The sequence below is a fragment of the Cervus elaphus genome, chromosome 9, assembly GCF_910594005.1.
Source record: "Cervus elaphus chromosome 9, mCerEla1.1, whole genome shotgun sequence".
NCBI lineage: Eukaryota > Metazoa > Chordata > Mammalia > Artiodactyla > Cervidae > Cervus > Cervus elaphus.
Window position 1 is genome coordinate 65,408,747 of NC_057823.1, and position 12,907 is coordinate 65,421,653.

Below are 12,907 nucleotides of genomic sequence, written 5' to 3' on the forward strand. Positions count from 1 at the left end.
TCTTGAAAACCTCTCTAGACTGAACATTCTCCTGTCCTTGAGAAAATCCATTCTGTGGCTTCAAGGCTGCATATTAGAAGTAATTCTTTTTGTTAAACCATAAAATGTCTTTTTGCATATTTTACACATTGAAAATCATGATGCTCTATGGCAGTGGTCCCAAACGATTTTAGCACCAGGCACTGGTTTCATGGAAAACAAATTTTCCACAGACTGGAGGGTATGGGGGTGTCGGGTGGGCATGATTTTAGGATGATTCAAGCTCATTACATTTCTTGTGCAGTTTGTTTCTATCGTTATTACATCAGATTCACCTCAGCTCATCAGGCATTAGATTGCAGAGGTTGGGGACCCCTGCTCTATGGCATTCTTCCAATAGTAACCCTGAACTATCTTTCATCTCCTCCCGCTTCCATTTTCCCCAGGTCATCCAGTCTTCCCTTGTTCCAAGCAAATACCTCGAATTAGTTTATTATTCCTTTCACAGTATGTTTTCTGGGTCTCTAATGTTCCCCATCACTTTTCTCTACACATTTTCTCAATTATCAGCATTCCTTCAAAAAAAAAACAAAACAACATAACTTTTCTGGTTGTCTCATTGGAGGTAACAGTATATGATGGTAAAATGACCCTTAGATTAGAAATTAGAGATAAGTTAATTCTCATCTCAGCCAACCTGTGCAACCTTCTATAAGTAATTTCACCTCGTGGGCAAAAGCTTATGAAAGTGAACTTAACAGGGAAACCAAACCAGAAGGAAAAGAAGAAAAAAAAAAATGATCCACATACAACCTAAACAATGAACCTTTATTTTTAATAGCTGAGCATTCATGTCTCCTGCTAATAGAACCCATCTCCTCCACTTTCAAAATGTGCCATTTTTCAGTTGTTGGAGGGAGGAAGAGTAGGTTCACCCTGTCCCTCAGCTTCAGGGAAGACTGAGGCCAGGATTGGAGAATCAGAGGCACAGATATTGGTTCAGTGACCAGCAAAGTACTCAGCTGAGGCAAATGCATTACACGGAGACAGCTTGCTGTAGGAGGATGCTAACAGGGGAAGCAGAACTCTAAGACTTTGGGGTGGAGGGAAGGACCCGATGATGCAATTCACATTATTGCAGCCCCTGCTTACAACTGTGCGTCAAGTAATGCACTTTCTGGCCTTTTTTTTTTTTATTTTTTAAAGAAAATAAAAGAAACTGAATTAATGTATTTCTTTTTTCCAGTAACATCAGTTTGAGTCTACAACCAAGAGACCTGTTGCACTGTTTTCAGAAATTAAAATGCTTCCAGATCCTTGACCTCATTTCCAGACTTCTGACTTGTCGTGTATGTACCTGGCTTCATGAATGAGCAGTGATGTTCTGTATATCAATACGGAAGGATATGGACTTCCCTGGCCACCCAGTGGTTAAAGCTCCATACTTCTTGTATATGGGGCACAGGTTTGATCCCTGGCAGGGAAACTAAGACACTATGTGCCACATAGGGAAAACAAAAAATAAACACAGAATGACAGACATGTTGAGATGGCAGAAGTCAAGGATGGTAGCACGCTGATTCTGAGTCTCTGTCCTTTTCTCTTAAGCAGTGTTATCTGTCAATCTTTCACCCATGTCATGGAAAAGCTTCATGGTCAATGCTTCATTTACTCAGCTTATCTTTTCATATTAAAATGATACTTGCTCTATAGTGTGGCAAGTAATTAAGTAACATCACAGCATGCTTTGTTTTATAAAATCGATGCGTGTGCAGAAACAAACTGACTCCCATTAGGATTCACAACCTGCTTGATTTTCACTTCTCATGGATCTTCAGTAGGCAACATCTTCCAACACTTCTAGTTCTCTCCTCTGCACCAATCACCCCCCACCCCCACCCCCCGCCCGGCCCCAGGTCCTAACACAGGTTTTATTGCAGCACTCGAGATCTAGAAAGGGCTTTAAGACATGGCTGCTTAATGCCATGACTTTATACTGTCAGTGTAAAAGGATTTCTAGAGAATGGAAAGTGACTTTCTCAACATACAGTACAGTTGGAAACACAGCCTAGACAAGAGTTCTGTGCTGTCAGAGTATGATATCATATAGCATCTGTATTCTAAGTGGAGTCACCTGTTTAGAGGCCTCTTTGGGTAAATCATTTCCCAATTTTCTTCTTTCACAAGATCATTTAACTGCATCTCAGTGTTTGTTTATAAAGTGGGCTTAACACTGTTTGGGTGCATAAGCTGTTAATAGGTGCATGCTGAGTGTGTGACCCCATGGACTGTAGCCCCCCGGACTCCTCTGTCCATGAAATTTCCCAGGCAAGAATACTGGAGTGGGTTGCCATTTCCTTCTCCAGGGGATACTCACATCCCAGGGATTGAACTCTTGTCTCCTGTGTCAGCAGATGGATTCTTTACCACTGCAGCACCTGGGAAACCCACTAGTAGGCCTAACCACTATTTATGTGCCAGGCATCTACTATATGCTTATGAATCCAATCTGGCTTAATCGTCATAAATATCTCTGAAGTTTGTACTCGAAGGTTTCTCTTTTTTTTAAAGAAAAGGAAGTTGGGATTTAGAGAGGTGATGGAGATAGCCTAAATCAGATATCTGATAAATATGATCAACAGGATTGAATTCAGTTTCTACCTCTGACTCTAGAGCCTGAATTTTTAACCTGAATATTCTATCTTCTCAGTAAGATTAAGCAAACTCTTTCATTAGAACATGTCTGGAAATAGACAAGGCTGTAAAATAGAGTGATCACTTTCTGAGCCCTCATTGACCTGTAAAACATTTTAATAAATCACCAGCTATGCTCAGGAATATCCCTGTTCAAGTCCTGTGACCCACTATTTAAATGTATAGTAAACAAAAGTCCATAATTCACTTACATTTTGCTATGTGTTCAATAGCTACAGAAGTTTCTACAGAAATTTTTAAGAGAGACAGAAATGTAAAACAGGAGACAGAAGAGCAGGAGCCTCTCTTATTCCCACTGCATCTTCAGCCCTCACATGTTTCAGATACACTTTCTATCTAGCTGAGTGTCTCCTTTACAACAGAGGATTGTACCTAAAAACCCTAGATTGGCTGTGTGGTAGTTATCTATTGCTGTGTAACAAATTATCCCAAAGCTTAGTGTCTTAAAACAACATTCATTTTTGTCAGAAAGTAACAAACTTATTTTAGAATTTATATGGAAATTCAAGGGACACAGATAGCCAAAATGATCTTAAAAAAAGAAGTTGGAGGATTCACAATTTCCAATTGCAAACCTTACTACAAAGCTAGAGTAATCAAGAAAGTCTGAAACTGATATAAGGATAGCCATATAGATCAATGGAATAGAACTGAGAGTCTAGACATAAATCTCCCAATTCACAGTCATTTGATTCTTAACAAGGATGCCAAAACAACTCAATGAGGGAAAGAACAGTCTTTCTAACAAATGGTTCTGGGGAAACTGGATATCCACATACAATAGACTGAAGTTGAATGCCAACTTCACACCATATATGAAAAGTAATTCCAAATGGATCAAAGACCTACTATTTTATAGCTACAACTATAAAATGCTTAGAAGAAATCATAGGTCTCAATCTTCATGGTCTTGAATTAAGCCATGGTTTCTTAGATATGATAGCAAAAGCAATGAAAGAAAAAACAGAGATAAACCTGACATTACCAAAACTGTAAACTTTTGTGCTTTAACAGGCACCATTAAGAAAGTAAAACACCACCACCTGAAAGTAAAACAACCCAATAAAGGCCTTATTTCCAGAATATACAAAGAACCATTACAACTTAAAAGTAAAGACCAAAAAGCGACCAAGGGTCTGGATAGACAATCCTCCAAAGAAGATATACAGTCAGTAAGCACTTGAAAAGATGCTTAACATCATTAGTCATCAGGAATATGGAAATGTAAACAACAGTGAGATACCAATTCATATCCACTAGAATGGCAATAATCAATTGGGCAGATAAGTGTTGGTAAGGATGTGGAGAAGCTCAAAATAGACACTGTGGAAACGTTTGGCAGCTCCTCAAAAAGTTAAACAGAGACCTAGCTGTTTCATACACACACACACACACACACACACACACACACACACGCACCCAAGAGAATAAAACATATGGAGCAATACCCATCTTGCTCAGAAGTCAAAAAAGCTGAAAGAAAAAGTAATTTTAGTTGCTAGAGGCTCACCTGCTATTCCAGGCCAACCTGCAACTGTGCCTCATGCCCTGCTGCAGCTCAGTCTAAAAAGGCAAGATAGTTATAGTTCTGATTTCCAAATCTCATTCAAAATGTCCTGTGGTCCATGCTAATCCATAACTACGTAAGAAAGGAAACTCCTGGAAGTTTAGTTTCAGTTTAGCTAGATTAGCATAACAAAATTAACTTCAATTATTATTAAAGAATTTTTGAGTCAGGAATGGTGTTCAGTACATAAATTGTATTTCTTCAGAGATATTACTTTGCCAACAAAGGTCCAAATAGTCAAAGATCCAGTTTTTCCAGCAGTCATGTATGGATGTGAAAGTTAGACCATAAAGAAAGCTGAACACCGAAGAAGTGATGCTTTTGAATTGTGGTCTTGGAGAAGACTCCTGAGAGTCCCTTGAACTGCAAGGACATCAAACCAGTTAATCCTGAAAGAAATCAATCCTGACTATTCATCTGGTGACTTTGGCCACCTGACGCAAAGAACTGACGCATTAGAAAAGACCCTGATGCTGGGAAAGATTGAAGGCAGGAGGAGAAGGGGATGACAGAGACCAAAATGGTTGGATGGTATCACTGACTCAACAGAGTTTGAGCATGCTCCAGGAGTTGGTGAAAGACAGGGAAGCCTGGCATGTTATAGTCCATGGGGTCTCAAAGAGTCTGACATGACTGAGTAACCGAACATCAACAAGAAATGGAAACTTGTACTAAATACCCTAAATTTATCTTAAATATCAGAAAGCTGCAAAGAGTATGTTCTTTAAAAAGGGTTTCTCAACCTCAGCACTACTGACATTTTATGTTTGGTAAATCTTTTTAACAGGGGGCTTTCCTATGCATTATAGAGTGTTCAGCAGCACCTCGGTATCTACAAATTAAATGGAGTTCTCACAAATCAAAAATATCTTCAGACAGTGTCAACTGTTTCCCTGGGGATCTAAAATTGCCTCCAGTTGAGAACTACTGCTTTGAAGGATACTAAATATTCCAAAACAAAGATGCTGTGTAAACTCAGGTCTAGCTGAAATTAGATTATATGTTATGCTGCTTATATATTTAATTCCCTGTGTGTGTTTAGTTGCTAATATTAATTCACTACATTGGAAGAGGCTCTCTCTGGTTGACCTTGAGTCAAAGCTTAATAGCAAGGCTCAGTTGGTCAAGGTTACTAATTAAAAATTATGGATGTGTTAGCTTTAGAAGATCCCATCTTTTATCTCAGCAAGGTGAAGGATACAGCAGCTCACAGATGGCTCAAGGCAAATCTATGCCTGTTTCAAGGAAGTTTGACAACTAGTTCCCTTGGTATAAAACACTACAGAGATGACACTCTTTCAAGAGTGAATCGTCTTTTTTTGATCATTTCAAATTCTCTTTCATTATTATAAGAAAATTACGTTTTTCTTAAGTAAAATGGTTGGATTCAATCTTGTACTCTTGAATGGCCCATCCTGTAGAAGTTTCAGCAATTTCAAAAGTGACTAGCTGTGCCAGATAACCTTATCAAGAGAGAAGATTCAAGTGGTTGCATCTTGCCCTCTGTCAAATCATACTCTAATTCAAGGGCAGAAAACTCAAGTATCTTCAGGAATCAAGTAGGCAAAGTTAAACACACAGTGGTTCTTAGCAACTATAGTAAACTGGAAAGCCTGTGCCCCGCCTAAAATGGTATACAACCTCTGCTTAGGGATGTCATTTACGAAAATGCAATTTTTTTAAATTTTATGAAGCCAGGAGTCAATATATGTATATGAAATTTGTTGGCAATTAATTCAATTGTGAAAAATCATTACAAAACAATATGACACAGGGAGAAGCATGTGTGTGTGTAGCTACATACCCTGGGTAAAAGTAGGGCTCAGTTGGTAGAGATGGTGTGTATGCATTTGTATGCATGCATATATGTATGTATACATGAGGCCTTCCCAGGTGGCACTAAAGAACCCATCTGCCAATGCAGGAGACTTAAGAGATGCAGGCTTGATCCCTGGGTCAGGAAGATCCCCTGGAGGAGGGCATGGCAACCCACTTCAGTATTCTTACCTGGAGAATCCCATGGACAGAGGAACCTGGCAGGCTACAGTCCATGGGGTCACAGAGTCAAACACAACTGAAGTGACAGCATGCACACATATATACATGTGCATATATACACATGTGAGTTTGCCTGTAGGCTGCATTCACCCATCAAGAGACTAGATTATCATTTTTATTCTCATCAGCCAACCGAAAGGCAAAACAACTTACTAATAAGGGAGGTGGAAAAACTAGTTATTTCAGAGGATTTTTCTCTTATTTAGTCCTAAGTGATTTCTCAATACCATCAATAACTCCTTGTTGTCCCACATTATCAAAATATCCACGGTAAGCTTAAAGTTATTCAGACCAGTAATAAAAACTTACTTCCACTCTCACGACAGAAAACTGAGGATCAGACAGTTAACATGACCTCAGGTCATGTAAAAGCCTCAGGTCACAAAGCCTAGAAGGAGTGAAGCCAAGGCTGAAACTCGTCTCCTGAAACACGCACCTAGCACCCTTCGGCTACTATGTAATATGTCTAAGACCTTGTGGAAATCATCTGCTTTAAGTTAACATAAATCTAGTAAGTATCTGTGTGCAATCTTCGTTTTTGAAAAAGACTATTTTATCCTTGTACGTCCCCAGGTGGAAATTTGACAAGTGTTGTGCTGAAAACAAATTATGCTGTAGTGTGTGCACATTAATTTCTTGGCTAATATTTCAGTTCACTACATTGTAAACCCCTTCATAGTCATCATGATCTGGAAGTACATGCTTTATTGCTTCTAAATATTTGAATTCCAATACGAAGCCCTGTCAATCTACCCAGACTCATAAGTTGGCTTAACCTGATTTTCTCTGCTTTGTGACAACATTGTTTAGTATGCGCTGGGCTGTATCTGACATAAGGAAATCTTATATTACATTTAATCAAATAGACTGAAAGCTGCTAAAATGCCTGCTCTTCCCAAATTTGCAAAGCATTGCATTTTTCCCCCCTTTTCTTTTTTGACTCTGGTGAGTCTGCTATCAAAGTATTTACAGAATTTATGTACATTGAGAAGCTTTCAAATGCATAAAACCCAGCATGGTGTGAATCTCGGTTTTTGAAGAAAAGATTAAAAGAGTTCCCTTTAGTCTCCTAAGGACCCTCTCACAGAAGAAATTCTTAGGTCTGTAAGTAACTTTGTTATCCAGTGGCCTATATTTACAGTGCGTGTTATCTTCAAATCAAAATATAAATTTTACATTTATCCCTACCCTGTACAGTAATTGTCCATGTCTTTTCTTACTTTATAACAGAAAGAAAGAAACATATTAAAAATAAAAAAAAACTGTTCTCAAAGCCTTGACTGCATGAATAATGGAGAGGGAAATCTCAGTATACCCTGTCTGTTCCAACTTTAAAATAGCTCTGAAGCTCACCCTTTTCTTCATCTCTAACCTTTTACTCCATCACCACCCCAACTCTCTATTGTAGCTTGAGCCAAAAACTTCCATCTTCTAGATTTCAATGGTCCCTCTCATTTATACTTTGTCATCTCCAATCCACTGCCCACACTACATTTGTGGCAGAAGCTGCTGCTCATCTTCCCAGTAAGAACCCTTGCATAGTAACAGAAATTCGGTTTTCTTACGAATAGCAGTACACTCAGCTTAAAAGGCTCTATTTCCTGATCTCTCTTGCAGTTAGCAGTAGCTAATTATTAATATTTGGAAGTCAATGAACCAAACTTGCAGGAAATGGAACCAAGACCAGTCAGACAGCTATCACCCCCTACCCTTTCTCCCTACTATGTGAATGATGGAAAGGATGCTGGAGTTCTAGCAGCCATTTCGTATATGTGAGGATGCAAACCAGGTCTAAAGATAGTAGAGCAAAAAAGCAGGAGCCTAGGTCCCTGATGCTTTTATCAAGTTTACATGTCAGTCTCAGAATGTGTTCTCTACATTTTTTTCCCTATGTAACTGGCCCCAATATGTTTATTGTCCCTAGAATTGACAATAATATCATTTATTCAAGCAAAAAATGTGATCATTAAAAAAGTAAATCAGACCAAGTTACGAATTCTCACCTTCAGATTCTCACCTTCTTTCAATGGCTTACACATCTCTGATTTCATATGAATCGCTAGCCAAACCACCTTCACACCACACCTTTGACTGCCTTTCAGTACCTCTCACTATACTGTACTTTTTAAAACTTTCCTCTTCACACTCACTGGCCTCATTGCCTTGACAGTGTGGTTAATTCTGTCCCCATTTTTCAGATATCACCTCAAATAGCAGTTCTTCTGAGGGGCACTCTCAACTTTCCCAACAGAAAGTAACTTCTCAACATCACTTTTATCTTGCTCATGCCCATCAGAGAGTGTATCGCAGTCGTTAATTATCTCATTTACTCACTTATTAGTTGTCTGTTTCCACAGAATAGAAGCCTTGCTTTTTATGGAAGCACATAACATTCACCTGATAGATTTATCATGACTTTAAGTGAATAAAGTTTCCACTTCTCCTATCTAAAAAGCTTACCTCAAGCCCCCTTGCTTTGGTCACATCTTAAACTCCTCCTATACTTATAAATTACATCCCCTAGTAAATATGTTCTTTTCGGACAGGGCCTTTGATCTAGCCTCCACTACCCACACTTTTTGAAATGTATATTTTATTCTGATTTGCATGTGCATTTCAAATTCACCTGGCTGTATCCTAACTCCTTGAAAATCTAAGGTGTCACCTTCTCCAGAAGACTTCCTGGTGTTCAACTCCCAAATCTGTGTTTGTTGTCTCTTCTTACAGAGGTATGATGATTATTAAATAAAGCATCATACTTTGGGAGCAAGTGTTCTGTCCTTAAAGTGAGATAATTTAGGTTTAGAGCCCAGATCTGCCACTGAGTGATTATGTGCCTGAGAACAGTTTCAGTTCAGTTCAGTTGCGTCCAACTCTGAGACCCCAAGGACTGCAGCACACCAGGCTTCCCTGTGCATTGCCAACTCCTGGAGTTTACTCAAACTCATGTCCATCAAATCGGTGATGCCATCCAACCATTTCATCCTCTGTCATCCCCTTCTGCCTTCAATCTTTCCCGGCATCAGGGTCTTTTCCAAGGACTCAGTTCTTCACATCAGGTAGCCAAAGTACTAGAGTTTCAGCTTCAGCATCAGTCCTTCCAATGAACACCCAGGACTGATCTCCTTTAGGATGGATTGGTTGGAACTCCTTGCAGTTCAAGGGGCTCTCAAGAGCCTTCTCAAACACCACAGTTCAAAGGCATCAATTCTTCAGTGCTCAGCTTTCTTTACAGTCCAACTCTCACATCCACACATGACTACTAGAAAAACCATTGCTTTGACTAGACAGACCTTTGTCAGCAAAGCAATGTCTCTGCTTTTTAATATTCTGTCCAGGTTGGTCATAACTTTTCCTCCAAGGAGCAAGGTTCTTTTAATTTCATGGCTGTAGTCACCATTTGCAGTGATTTTGGAGCCCAAAAACAAAGTCTGTCACTGTTTCCACTGTTACTCTGTTTATTTCCCATGAAGTGATGGGACCAGACACCATGATCTTAGTTTTCTGAATCTTGAGTTTTAAGCCAACTTTTTCACTCTCCTTTTTCACTTTCATCAAGAGGCTCTTTAGTTTTTCTTCACTTTCTGCCATAAGGGTGGTGTCATCTACATATCTGAGGTTATTTATATTTATCCTGGCAATCTTGATTCCAGCTTGTGCTTCATCCAGCCCAGCATTTCTCAAGATGTACCCTGCATGTAAGCTAAATAAGCAGTTTCAGTCATCATTAATTTAAAACCTAAGATGACTTCAGCTGTGGCAGTCTATGTAATTGACATCAGATAACATGTGCAACTGACCTTTTCCAGTCCTGTGGCCACTGCTGAGTTTTCCAAATTTGCTGGCATATTGAGTGCAGCACTTTTACAGCATCATCTTTCAGGATTTGAAATAGTTCAACTGGAATTCCATCACATCCACTAGCTTTGTTTATCGTGATGCTTTCTAAGGCCCACTTGACTTCAACATTCCAGGATGTCTGGCTCTAGGTGAGTGATCACACCATTGTGATTATCTGGGTCATGGAGATCTTTTTTGTATAGTTCTGTGTATTCTTGCCACCTCTTCCTAATATCTTCTGCTTCTGTTGGGTCCATACCACTTCTGTCCTTTATTGAGCCAATCTTTGCATGAAATGTTCCCTTGGTATCTCTAATTTTCTTTAAGAGATCTTTATTCTTTCCCATTCTGTTGTTTTCCTCTATTTCTTTGCATTGATCACTGAGGAAGGCTTTCTTATCTCTCCTTGCTATTCTTTGAAACTCTGCATTCAAATGGGAACATCTTTCCTTTTCTCCTTTGCTTTTCACTTCTCTTCGTTTCACAGCTATTTGTAAGGCCTCCTCAGACAACCATTTTGCCTTCTTGCATTTCTTTTCCATGGGGATGGTCTTGATCCCTGTCTCCTGGAAAACTCAGCAGTGGCCACAGGACTGGAAAAGGTCAGTTTTCATTCCAATCCCTAAGAAAGGCAATCCCAAAGAATGCTCAAACTACCACACAATTGCACTCATCTCACACGCTAGTAAGGTAATGCTCAAAAGTCCCCAAGGCAGGCTTCAGTAATACGTGAACCAAGAACTTTCAGATGTTCAAGATGGTTTTAGAAAAGGCAGAGGAACCAGAGATCAAATTGCCAATATTTGCTGGATCATCAAAAAAGCAAGAGAGTTCCAGAAAAACATCTATTTCTGCTTTATTGACTACACCAAAGCCTTCGACTGTGTGGATCACAATATACTGTGGAAAATTCTGAAGGAGATGGGAATACCAGACCACCTGACCTGCCTCTTGAGAAACCTGTATGCGGGTCAGGAAGCAGCAGTTAGAACGGGATATGGAACAACAGACTGGTTCCAAATAGAAAAAGGAGTACTTCAAGGCTGTATATTGTCACCCTGCTTATTTAACTTATATGCAGAGTACATCATGAGAAACGCTGGGCTGGAAGAAGCTCAAGCTGGAATCAAGATTGCCGGGAGAAATATCAATAACCTCAGATATGCAGATGACACCACCCTTATGGCAGAAAGTGAAGAAGAACTAAAGAGCCTCTTGATGAAAGTGAAAGAGGAGAGTGAAAAAGTTGGCTTAAAGCTTAACATTCAGAAAACTAAGATCATGGCATCTGGTCCCATCACTTCATGGGAAATAGATAGGGAGACAGTGGAAACAGTGTCAGACTTTATTTCTGGGGGCTCCAAAATCACTGCAAATGGTGACTGCAGCCATGAAATTAAAAGACGCTTACTCCTTGGAAAGAAAGCTATGACCAACCTAGACAGCATATTAAAAATGATAGACATTACTTTGCCAGAAAAGGTCTATCTGGTCAAGGCTATGGTTTTTCCAGTGGTCATGTATGGATGTGAGAGTCGGACTGTGAAGAAAGCTGAGCACCGAAAAATTGATGCTTTTGAACTATGGTGTTGGAGAAGACTCTTGATAGTCCCTTGAACTGCAAGGAGATCCAACCAGTCCATCCTGAAGAAGATAAATCCTGGGTGTTCATTGGAAGGACTGATCCTGAAGCTGAAACTCCAATACTTTGGCCACCTCCTACGAAGAGTTGACTTGTTGGAAAAGACCCTGATGCTGGGAGGGATTGGGGGCAGGAGGAGAAGGGGACGATAGAGGATGAGATGGCTGGATGGCATCACAGACTCGATGGGCATGAGTTTGAGTAAACTCTGGGAGTTTGTGATGGACAGGGAAGCCTGATGTGCTGCGATTCATGGGGTCGCAAAGAGTCGGAAACGACTGAGAGACTGAACTGAACATGTGCAACATACTTGACATTTTCAATAAATTTTCAGGTCAATTTTCAATCAAGGATGACTACATCATCATTAATAATTACCTAAGGTCGCTCAGCGATAAAGAATCTAGGTCAGGAAGATCCCCTAGTGGAGGAAATGGCAACCCACACCAGTATTCTTGCCTGGAAAATCCCATGACAGAGGAGCCTGGTGGGCTAAAATTCCTGGAGTCACAGTCAGACACAACTGACACTTAATCAACAACAGCACTCAACACCCTGTGTCAGCTACTATCACTTTAATAAATGTCATAAATATCATGTCTCTTCTTGATTCTTTTCCCACTAAATTGTGAGTTCAATAAAAGATTGGCTATGCTTCTTCCTAACTCATAGCACTGAGCCCCAAACCTTGACAAAGTAAGTGTTCAAGTGATCAGTGAAATCTACTAAGATGGTGATGAAATCAATTAATTAAAACATTATGAAGTGCAATTCTATACCTGACACCATGCTCAAAGCACAGCAGCTGACAGATTGGTGCTCATCTTCATAGATTTATAGTCTATTACAAGAAGATAATCCAATGAGTCTTTGCAACTGTGAGAAATGTCATGAAGGGGAAAGCAGAGGAGGCAGCCACGTGGACATACAACAGAAGGATGAAACTTTATCTAAAGGGGCAAAGATTCACTGTCTTCCGCAGCTTTGGCAGGTTTTCAGTGGGTGGTTTCGGTTTCTTTGTGAGATATGTCTAGTGTTTGCTCTTCTGTTTAAGGTTGTTCCCTTCAAACATCAGGTCTCCAAATACCCCTCAGACTTCACAAACT